Here is a 12659-nt window from a genome sequence, read left to right on the forward strand (position 1 = left end):
ATAAAATTTACTCTCTTGGTGTTATTTTACTTATCGTATGTAGTATATCTTTTTCTTTGATTTTTATTCTGCTAATCTGCATATGAGTTCAATACTTTGGTCTGTTTGGCTTTGTAGGTTCAATTCTAGTAGTGGTGAACATAATTGATTAGTGTTTGTTGTACATTTGTACCATTTTTGCTCATAAAGAAAGTTCACTTTAATTACTGCTATACTATCACCTGATTAGTTGCATAATAGACTAGAAAAAGTCTGAAATTATATATGCTTGGTATCACTGATCTCCCTTGATAAGCCGTATTATTGTTAATGAACATAAATAGCAAAGTTGAAAGTGATTTGGTGTACTGATGCTTGGTGCTTCCTAGATCTTTATTAAATAATTTTTTTGAGTTAGTTGGCCTGGTATGCTACTGCTCTGCAGAATTTTCAGTTGGACAAGAACAAATTTTTTTCAATTTCAAGGGATCGTTATGCTATTGCTTTGCAAGAAAATGGAGGGGTAATTGTTCTGAGAATATTTTTTTAAAATAATTATTATTGTTTATTTATTTATTATTGCTTAGAGTGTGCTGCTTTTTTTTTAGCTGAGAACTTCACATGGATACCACACACGTTCCTATTATTATTATTATTTTATTATTTATTGTCTTTACAATTGATTCTAAGTCTGTCACTCCACGGCAAGGGAAGAAAATACCAGTCTTACCAGACCTCCTCGATTTTCCTCAGGAGCCAAGATAATAGTAAACTTCAAAATTGGGTGAAATGAATTAGTACTTAAAAGACATGTGAAAAAAGTAATAAATATACTAAATAATTGAAATTATTTTTAAAAAAATTGACAAAATTAAGTTATTGCTAAAAAATTGAAATTGCATAAGAGGAAGAAAGCCCTTCTTTGTTCCTTGTGCTCCCAAGGGCTGCATTGAGTTGTTACTTAGGCACGGTGTGAAAATCAAGGGGAAAAGAGCAATGATAATTGGAATAAGTAAAATTGTGGGGTTACCCACTTCCTTGCTATTGCAGGTAGGGGTGGAAATGAGCCGAACAGCTTGTCGAGGGTCTTCGATTCGATCTACGTAAGACTCGGTTCGGCTTGGCTTGTTTATTATAAAGACCAAGCTCAAGCTCAAACCATAAAAAAAGCTTGTTAAGCTTGACAAGCCAGCTTGTTTAACTAATAATAATAATAACTTTATTTTATCAAATCTTATTTTATCCAGATTTTATTCTATCTAGATTTTATTTTATCCAGATTTTATTCTATTCAGATTTTATTTCGTCCAGATTTTATTTCATCCCATCTTATCTTATCTTGTCCAGATTTTATTTTATTTCGTTTATGGGCTTGGACTTAAAATAGATTTGTAAGCTTTGGGACTGAGGACCTATATAACAGCATCAAGGTTTTAGTTTAGGGAGTTTTTTTTCGGAGAGGAAAATAATTCTAGGATTTTAGAATTCCAGTTTTTATTACTGTTCATGCACACTGTTCACGTAGAATAAAATTTATTTTCTGCAAATCATCTCTAATCCATACATCTTTTAATATTATGCTCTTTTTATTTTCTTTTGATATACTTTGTGCTTTAACGACTTGAATTCAATATGATTTTGTTTATCAATTATTTTTGGATTTGTACATTACTTATACAAAATTTTATAAGTTTCTTTTTTTAGTTAATATTTGACTAGGTTTTAAAATAATTAATTAAAGATGTCTTTAAACAGACTTTTAAATAGGCTCGTGGGCCAAGCCAGACTTTTATATAAGTCGAGCCGAGCCATAAAAAAAAGCTTATGACAGGTAATGAGTCAAGCTCAAACCTTACATATTCAACTCAGGCCGAGTTCAAGCCTAGTAAAGCTTGGCTTGGCTTGGCTCATTTCCACCCTAATTGCAGGTAACGTAAATTGCGGGGTTACCGACTTCCTTGCTACTGTTGGGTTACCCACTTCCTTGCTAAATGGCTGATTGTTTTATCATCTTTTTAGTAGAGGCACCACGCAACAATCAGTGTGTTACACGCGTATACGAAGAACCCAGAATATATAACTTCTGAAGTAGATATTGTGGTAGTAGATGTTGGAGTCCCCAACATAGTTCGTGGCAATTGACTAAAGAAAGGAGTTGTGGTGATGGGAACAAATCAAGTTAAGGTAACGATTTTTTTCTTCAGTATTTTAGTTATGCCAAAATGACTTCTTAATTATTCTAGGTGTGCTATAATGTGAGGTACTATAAATTTTTATCTTGTTATTTCAAGAACTTGGTGCTCTTTCCAAATGAATTATCATGTTTAAAAAGCACAAGATAGAGTTTGGAATGACAAGAAAATAAGACTAAAGCTATTGAGGGGAAGAATATAAAATCAACATAGTAGAAAAATAAACTGCTAATACTATAAGGTAGCCATAGCCCCCATTGCAATAATTCAACATGCTATACTAAAGGTTCACTATGAGCCCTCAAATAATTGTTTCAAGTATGCTTTTTATAGCTGCAGTAGTTTGAATTGGTTAGGTTTGTTTGCATTGACAATGTTTTTTTGAGTATGCAAATTAATTTTTAAATTTTTTTCTCAATTATTGCTGTCCAATTTATTAGCATAATTTTTTTTATTATAATATACAAAGTTTCTCATGCCTGCTCTGTGCAGGGCTTTGAAATTGATGGAGAACTACCGGAGAAGGTTGCAAGTTATGAAGGCGTGTACTATAATAATTGAGATACTATATGTCAGTTGTATGATGCATTATTTTAAAGTTAAATCTTTAATTGTTTTTCACTTGTATAGGCCACAAATATATGTTGGAACTAAAACTAATTTGGGCCTCCAATACAAGTTTGCAGACAAGATTCTTTTATTGGTTCTTTGAATTTTAGTGAATGAGCAAATAATAGATTGTTATGATACAATATGTATTCCTCACTATTCAGGTTAAATTTTATATTTAGGTTCGACAATAAGGCTTCTCAGAAAAAGTAGCAATAATTGTTCGTCAGTGTAATAATAATAATAATAATTATTATTATTATTTACTTTTCATTATCTAGCAATATCTAATTACTTCTTTCTATTAATTTCTATTTAAGAAACACTTCTACAACTTGAGAGGCAGGAGTTATATTGGTCCCATGGTTCTTTTTATTCTCTAGTTCTTTACATGCATATGCAATATTTTTTGCAGCAAAATATTTGAATTTTTATTTCTAAAACTTAAAGTAGAAAATAATATATATATATATATATATATATATATATATATATATATATATATATATATATATATTATCTTCACCACTGGCGCTTTTAATTCAATTATAATGCATAAGTAATTAATTGAATTACTAAGGGCACTGATTATTTTAAAAAGTTTAGAGTTTTATTATTAAACTTGTAATTTTTTATTATTATTGAATTTTGATTGGTTTCATTAATCTTATACTTGATGAATCTTTACGTAGAAAGTTTTTGGACCTCCTCTTCAGGTAAAGGATGTTTTATTTGAATCTGTTCGCAAAACCCAAGATGAAATGTTCTTCTTTAAGAATCCTGAGGGTATGTGGATCCCATGTGGACCAAAGCAACAGGGTGCAATACAAACCTCAATGCAAGAGCTTGCTGCAAAAGGACTTGCTTTTAAGGTATATAATGTGTTAATAGTTTTTTATGGTAGTAGTACTGTACCAAGTGTCTTTATTTTTTTTTTAATGATAATTGGAGAAGTAGTGTTGTGATGTCTTTAGACTAGGTTGTTATATCTCTAATTGAAACTGGGGAATGCTTACCATAAAACTTATTGCAGATCCTTCTGCCCCCTACTAGGAGGACAAATTTTGTAATTTATTAGTCGTTAGATGCAAATGAAATGCATCTTTTTCATTTTTGGGAATGTAAAGACTCCATATACAAAAAATAAATAAAAAAATTATCATTTATACATGGATTCTAACATGACCGATGTAGAAATGTTAACCATTCTAAGACGATCGCGTGTGAAAGACCGTCTTAGAATGCTCAGCATTCTGCAAAGGTTCTTCAACAACCGTCGTAGAATGTTGAGTTTTCTACATCGATCACAACTGAAGGATCGATGTAGAATGCTGAGCATTCTAAGACGGTCCTTGATAACCGTCGTAGAATAGGCGACCACTTTTGATGATGTCCTCTACGACGACGGTCATAAACCGATGTAGATGGTCCCATATAATCGATGTAGATTGCCTTTTTTCTAGTAATGAAGGGTCTTGCTATCAATATCCTAAAAGTACTATTGAGGAATTAAAATAATTTTTTTATTGAAAATTATATGCAAGCACATTCAAAAATCAAATAAGAATATATTTGTTTGTAATGTTCTTAGAAAATCGATTAATATTTGTCTGTATTAATCCATGAATATGGGATTACACACAAGTTAAGTTCAAGATCAATTTGCTAAATTCTTAAGATGGTATGTCAAGTTTAGTTTTGTGAAAAAAATTGGATTTTTTATACTTATAGGCTTAAATCTTTGGCTAAGAAATCTAATGAGAAATTAACCCTCTATTTCTATAGCCCATTTCAAATTTCCAAGAGGATTGGGCAAGTTGCTTATAGATTGAATATTCTAGTAAAGAGAAAAAACCCACCTTTTATTGAAGAAGTATCTCACCACAAAGCTATTCCCCTGCCATTTCCCCTTGTGCTGATGAGTTACATGTTCAACCAATAGTTGTTTTAGGTATTTGTGAGATTTCAATAGGGTTTGACAAAGTGCTAATTGCATAGCAGGATTTTTTAACTAGAGTTTGAAAATTCTTAGAAATCAGTTGCTACTATTCAAGACAACTTACCTAATTTTCTCCTCAAGGTTGACAAGGTGAACTTTTTAAGAGGAGGAATATTGTTAGTTTTTTTTATCCATAGGAATTAAAGATAAATATCAAAAGTTTAACAATAATTTTTATGAAGGTTTATATTAGGATGAGAACGAGTGGTAACAAAATATTAGAGTCTATAGGATTTATTAATATATGTAACTGTTTAGTAGGCAAATAATTGTAATTAAGAGATAGGAGTAAAAGGGGAAGAGAAAGTTTTGCAATTGTGTGTGTGTGTGTGTTAAGAAATCTAGTAGATAATTGTTTACTATATACCAAAAATAATGGTAATAAAAAGAATATCCATATCCTATATAATAAAAGAGAAGTATAGGGAAAAGCCTATTGTGCCCATACCTAGAAGCTTGACATGTGTCCAATTTGTTGGTTTTTTGGGCATTTCCGCATCACACTTCCACCTCTATTGGTTGCTCCACGTATTTCTCAATGTGTCTTCTTTTTCAGCCTTCATCCCGAGCCTTCTTGCTTTCTGTTTTATCTTTCCATCTCTCTCTCTCTCGTGCTTTCTAGAGAAGTCTCTGTTTTTCTTCGTTGCTTTGCCTCTCTTCTTCTTCAACTAAGTCCTAATGTAAGATGCGTGTGGTTCTTGAGATTTGAGGTGATAGATTTGATAGCTAGCACTGCAAAGTTGGGTTCTCTTTCATTCATGGGAACGACCCATTTGTTGTTTTTCATTTGGGGTGAGATAAAGGTTGGTTTTTTGGTTCTGGGGTTTTGTTTTTTTACTACCCTTTGGTTTTTCCCCTTTGTGAATCTTGAAACTTTGTGCATGGGTATGTATGGACTCTGGGTAATTTTAGTGTGTGATAGGTCTAATTTTTTTGTTGTTGTGGTTTTTGGTTTTGATTTGGGTTTTGGATTGTGTGTATTTGGCAGTGGAATTTTGCAATTTGGATTAATGGGTTCTGACATTTGCATTGTGAATGGTTTGGGCACTCATGAATGGAGAAAGGGGTGGCCTCTGCGATCTGGTGGATTCGCTCAACTGTTGTAAGTGCGGGTAAATTTGAGTCCTTTTGCTTTGAATTTCATCGATTTGTTTGTTTTGGGGGGATTAGATGTTGCAAAGGGTAGTTTTGTGGATTATGATTTTGGGACACGTTCATATTGATTATGTTTTCAAAATCAAGAGATCTTTTTGGGTTTTAATTTTGATATAATTAATCTCGTGGGGGGTTCCAATTGTAATTTTAAGGCTTGGTCTTATTTTTATTTTCCCTTCCCGGTTTTTGGTTACTTTTTTCCTTTTAATTTCTTTGCAGGAAAACGTTCCACTTGAGGAAGTTTTTTAGACTCTGAGGTGTGATTCAAATGGACTCACAACAGAATCTACTGAGGAGAGGCTGGTCATCTTTGGCCACAACAAACTTGAGGAGAAGAAGGTCTTTCCCTTCAATTTTTTCCTTTTTCTTTTTCTTTTTTCACTCTTTAAAGGTTTTGAAGCTTTTAGGATTTATGTGGAATCCTTTTTCATGGGGATTATTCACGTGCGTTGTTCTTTCTAATATTAGAAAAGAGAGGGGAGGAAGAGGAAGAGAAAGAGGTTCTCCAATCAAGCTTAAAGCCGTTGAAAGCAAAAACTACCAAGGTTGAGAGACGGGCCTTGCAGGAGGCACAGAGAGCTGCTAAAGCTGCTTCTTGTAGACAAAGGATCAAGCTGAAAGTTTTGATGATGCCAAAGGATTACATGAATCATATGCTTCTCAAAGATTTACTCAAGACAAAGCAATTAGAGTTAATCAAGATGGATGATCAAGACAGTCTATAGAGTCTTAGAAAGGATATTAAAATAAAAGGGTATTCCAATTGGATTAGCAAAAGGTTTGGCCAAGAATTTTAAGCTAAAAAGTGTTTTTCAACAAAATTACTCTCTGGTAATCGATTACCAGAGGATGTAATCGATTACCAGTGGCCAAAACTGATTTACAACAGCTATTAAAATTTGAATTCAAAATTTGCACTGTGTAATCGATTACACATATATGGTAATCGATTACCAGCAGTTTCTGAACGTTTTAATTCAAATTTTAAAAGCTGTAATCGATTACACAATTACTGTAATCGATTACCAGACAGGATTTTCAGAAAAATAATTTTAAGAGTCACAACTTTTCAAAGGCTTTATTCATGACCACCAATGGTCTATATATATGTGACTCAAACACGAAATTGCTTAGAGATTTTCAGAATAACAAATGTTTATCCTCTCTAAAAGCAAATTCATTTTATCCTCTTAAGAATTCCTTGGCCAATTCAATTGCAATTCATTAAGGAATTATTTGAGTGCTCAATCTGTAAAATCCATCTCTTTCTAGAGAGATTTGTTCTTCTTCTTCTTCTCATTCTCTAAGGGATTAAGAGACTGTGAGTCTCTTGTTGTAAAGGAATTCTAAACACAAAGGAAGGATTGTCCTTATGTGTTTAGAACTTGTAAAAAGAATTTACAAGATAGTGGAACTCTCAAGCGGGTTGCTTGGGGACTGGACGTAGGCACAAGGGTGTGGCCGAACCAGTATAAAACTGAGTTTGCATTTTCTCTTCCCTTAATCTCCTTTATTTATTATTGCTTTATATTCATATTCAAATTGTTTCATTTGAATTAATATTTAAGAAGATTGTCATTAAGGGAATTCATAACTTGGTTAAAAAGTGAAATAGATTTTTAATTAGGGGAAATAGTTTGGAATATCTTAATTCAACCCCCCCTTCTTAAGATATCTGAGGCCACTTGTCTAACAAGTGGTATCAGAGCTTCATTCTTGTATAAAGTTTAGAAGCTTCAAGAAAAAGATGGCCTCAGCAAATTCCTTATTTCCGGAAGGGAATTCTATCAATAGACCTCCAATCTTTAATGGAGAGGGTTACCACTACTGGAAAACCCGAATGCAAATTTTTATCGAGGCAATAGATCTAAATATCTGGGAAGCCATAGAAATAGGGCCTTATATACCCACCACAGTAGAAAGAGTTTCAATAGATGGTAGTTCATCAAGTGAAAGCATAACCATAGAAAAACCTAGAGATAGATGGTCTGAAGAGGATAGAAAACGAGTACAATACAACTTAAAAGCCAAAAACATAATAACATCTGCCCTAGGAATGGATGAATATTTCAGGGTTTCAAATTGTAAGAGTGCTAAGGAAATGTGGGACACTCTTCGATTAACACATGAAGGAACTACAGATGTTAAAAGATCTAGGATAAATGCACTAACTCATTAGTATGAATTATTTAGAATGAATGCAAATGAAAATATTCAGAGTATGCAAAAGAGATTTACACATATAGTAAATCATCTAGCAGCTTTAGGAAAAGAATTTCAAAATGAGGATCTTATAAACAAGGTGTTAAGATGTTTAAGTAGAGAATGGCAACCCAAAGTAACGGCCATTTCTGAATCAAGAGATTTGTCTAACATGTCTCTTGCCACTTTATTTGGTAAGTTGCAGGAACACGAGATGGAACTATTGAGATTGCACCAAAATGAAGAAAATGACAAGAAAAAGAAAGGAATTGCTCTTAAAGCATCATCCTCAATTAAAGAAGAAAGTGATCAGGATAATCATCCAGATGATGATGATGATGATCTAAGTCTCTTTGTAAAAAGATTCAACAAGTTTCTTAAAGTAAGAGGAAATCAGAGGCGACCAAATTTTAAATCAAAGAGAAGGACAGAAAATTCATCCTCTATTCTAAAATGCTTTGAATGCAATCAACCTGGACATCTGAGGGTTGATTGTCCCATCTTCAAGAAAAAGATGGAAAAATCTGAAAAGAAAAATCATAGTGAAAAGAAACTGAAGAAAGCATACATCACATGGGATGAAAATGATTTGGAATCCTCTAAAGATTCTGAAAATGAAGAGATAAATCTCTGCCTTATGGCCAAAAGTTACGAAAGTGATGAAGAGGTAACATCTTCAAACAACTTATCTATTTCTTTTGATGAATTGCAAGATGCATTTGCTGATTTGCATAAAGAATCAATTAAACTTGCAAAATTAGTTTCATCATCAAAGAAAACAATTTCAAATTTAGAAAATGAAGTTTCGAAATTAAACAAAGAATTAGATCTTCTTAGAAATGAAGTCTCAATCTCTAGAACAAATGAAAAAGTTAATATCTCCACTATTAATGACAAGAAAATAACAGATTCTTGTAGTTGTTGTGATAAATATGTAAAAGAAATTAAAGAGTTGAAAAATTCACTTGCAAAATTTTCGTATAGTAGAAATAATTTAGATGTTATATTAAGTAAACAAAGATATGTGTCTAATAAAAATGGACTAGGGTATAAATCTGAAAAACAACAAAAGGTTCATAAAAACTTTTCCACTTCCACACAAAAATGTAATTCTAATTCTATCACTTGTTTTTACTGTGGAAGAAGAGGACATGGCATATCAACTTGCTACTTCAAGAAAAATTACAGTAACATTAAAATGATATGGGTCCCAAAAGGATCCTCAGTTTATACTAACATGCAAGGACCCAATAAAATTTGGGTACCTAAGTCAAAAACTTGATTATGCAGGTATCTTTGAGAAAGAAGTGGTACATAGATAGCGGATGCTCAAAACATATGACTGGAGATGCATCAAATTTTACATATATATCTCCAAAGAAAAGCGGGCATGTAACATATGGTGACAACAACAAAGGTAGAATTCTTGGAGTGGGTAAAATAGGTACAAATTCTTCAAACTCCATTGAAAATGTTCTACTTGTTGAAGGCCTTAAGCACAGCCTGCTTAGCGTTAGTCAACTATGTGACAAAGGCTATCTAGTATCATTTGATTCTCAGAAATGTCTTATAGAACATAAGCATGACATTAATATAAAGCATGTAGGACATAGAGTCAATAATGTTTACATGATAGACTTAAGCATAAAACAAGAAAACAATCATTGCTTTCTTAGTAAAGATGATGATCCATGGTTATGGCATAAAAGAATTGCTCACATAAACATGGATCACTTAAATAAGTTAATTTCAAAAGATTTAGTAGTTGGTTTGCCTAAATTGAAATTTGAAAAAGATAAACTATGCGATGCATGTCAAAAGGGCAAACAAACAAGAGTCTCATTCAAATCTAAAAATGTTGTTTCAACCACTCGACCATTACAGCTATTGCATATGGATCTATTTGGTCCATCTAGAACCATGAGTTTTGGAGGAAATTACTATGCTCTAGTTATAGTTGATGATTTCTCTAGATATACTTGGACACTATTTATTACACATAAAAGTGATTCATTCCAAGCATTTAGGAAACTTGCTAAAGTCATACAAAACAAGAAAAATCTTAAGATTGCATCCATTAGAAGTGATCATGGGGGTGAATTTGAAAATAAAGATTTTGAATTATTTTGTGATGAACATGGTATTGAACATAATTTTTCTGCACCAAGAACCCCTCAACAAAATGGAGTTGTTGAGAGGAAAAATAGGTCATTGGAAGAAATTGCAAGAACTTTATTAAATGATACTTCTCTTCCAAAGTATTTTTGGGCTGAAGCTGTCAATACTGCATGTTACATCATAAATAGGGCCTTGATAAGACCTATTTTAAAGAAAACCCCATATGAGTTATTTAATGGTAGAAAACCTAATATCTCTCATCTACATGTTTTTGGTTGCAAGTGCTTTGTACTTAATAATGGTAAAGATAATCTAGGAAAATTTGATGCAAAATCTGATGAAGGCATTTTTCTTGGATATTCATTACAAAGCAAAGCATATAGGATATATAATAAGAGAACTATGAATATAGAGGAATCCATTCATGTTACCTTTGATGAATCTAATGCTATATTGTCAAGAAAGAATATGCTAGATGACATTGCAGATTCTTTAGAACATATGAACATTCATGAACAAGATTCCAAAGGAAATGACAAAGGAAACAATGAAGATCCTCCAGAAGAAGTCAAATCCAATGATGCACTCCCAAGAGAATGGAAAACTTCAAGAGATCATCCCCTCGACAACATTATTGGTGATATCTCAAAAGGGGTAACAACTAGACACTCTCTTAAAGATTTATGCAATAATATGGCTTTTGTATCCATGATTGAACCTAAAAATATAAAAGAAGCCATAATAGATGATAATTGGATCATTGCCATGCAAGAAGAACTAAACCAATTTGAAAGAAACAATGTGTGGAAAATAGTAGAAAAACCTGAAAATTATCCTGTCATAGGAACAAAATGGGTTTTTAGAAATAAATTAGATGAACATGGTATAATTATTAGAAATAAAGCAAGGTTAGTAGCAAAAGGGTATAATCAAGAAGAGGGAATAGACTATGAAGAAACATATGCTCCTGTTGCAAGATTAGAAGCCATTAGAATGCTTTTGGCATATGCATCCATAATGGACTTTAAACTTTATCAAATGCATGTTAAGAGTGCCTTTCTAAATGGTTTAATTCAAGAAGAGGTATATGTTGAACAACCCCCTGGTTTTGAAATTCCTGATAAACCAAACCATGTTTATAAATTACAAAAGGCTCTTTATGGTTTGAAACAAGCCCCTAGGGCATGGTATGAACGCTTAAGCAATTTTCTTCTAGAAAAAGATTTCTCCAGAGGTAAAGTGGATACCACATTGTTCATAAAGAGAAGGCATAATGATATTTTATTGGTTCAAATATATGTTGATGATATAATTTTTGGATCCACTAACGACTCATTGTGCAAGGAGTTTTCCCTTGATATGCAAAGTGAATTTGAAATGTCAATGATGGGAGAACTAAAGTACTTTCTGGGATTACAAATCAAGCAAACTCAAGAAGGAATATTCATCAATCAATCAAAGTACTGCAAGGAATTGATCAAAAGATTTGGGATGGATAGTGCAAAACACATGTCTACACCGATGAGCACTAATTGTTACTTAGATAAAGATGAATCTGGTCTGTCTATAGACATAAAACAATATCGAGGTATGATCGGATCTCTTCTTTATTTATCTGCTAGTAGACCTGATATTATGTTTAGTGTATGCATGTGTGCCAGGTTTCAATCCAACCCCAAACAATCACATTTAAGTGCAGTAAAGAGAATCATGAGATATCTACTAGGAACAATCAATTTAGGATTATGGTATCCTAAGAATTCAACATGTAACTTAATAGGATATTCTGATTCTGATTTTTCCGGATCTAAAACTGATAGAAAAAGTACAAGTGGAACTTGTCAATTTATTGGATCGGCTCTTGTCTCATGGCATAGTAAGAAACAAAACAGTGTTGCTTTATCTACCGCTGAAGCGGAGTATATCTCTGCCGATAGTTGTTGTGCACAGATTTTATGGATGAAGCAACAATTATCTGACTATGGCATCATTATTGATCGTATACCTATTAAGTGTGATAATACTAGTGCCATAAATCTATCCAAAAACCCAGTTCAACACTCTAGAACTAAACATATAGAGATTAGACACCACTTTCTTAGAGATCATGTCCTAAAGGGAGATTGTGTATTAGAGTTTGTTGATACTAAGAATCAACTTGCTGATATTTTTACAAAACCTCTCCCCAAGGAAGTGTTCTTCTCTATTAGAAGAGAGTTAGGTCTCTTAGACATAAGAGATTTAGAAAAATAGGAATTGATTGGATGATTGATTGAATGATTGGTTGATTTACTCTTATTTATTGTGTATAGATTATTTTGTTTGTTTGATCTTGTTTGAATTATTTTTTTTTATGAATGATTGATTGTGTTTTGATTAAGTATAACGCTTGTGTTGTTTAATTT

The 12659-nt window shown here is 32.5% G+C and overlaps 1 long non-coding RNA gene across 1 annotated transcript; it reads left to right on the forward strand.

The window, feature by feature from the left end:
* The first annotated feature begins 5370 nt into the window (after positions 1 to 5370).
* LOC114393615 lies at positions 5371 to 6574 on the forward strand. Its single transcript, XR_003662572.1, has 4 exons — positions 5371 to 5582; positions 5768 to 5891; positions 6154 to 6273; positions 6403 to 6574. It is a non-coding gene; the product is annotated as an uncharacterized LOC114393615 (long non-coding RNA).
* Positions 6575 to 12659: the final 6085 nt, after the last annotated feature.

The sequence above is a fragment of the Glycine soja genome, chromosome 2 (assembly GCF_004193775.1).
Source record: "Glycine soja cultivar W05 chromosome 2, ASM419377v2, whole genome shotgun sequence".
Classification (NCBI taxonomy): domain Eukaryota; kingdom Viridiplantae; phylum Streptophyta; class Magnoliopsida; order Fabales; family Fabaceae; genus Glycine; species Glycine soja.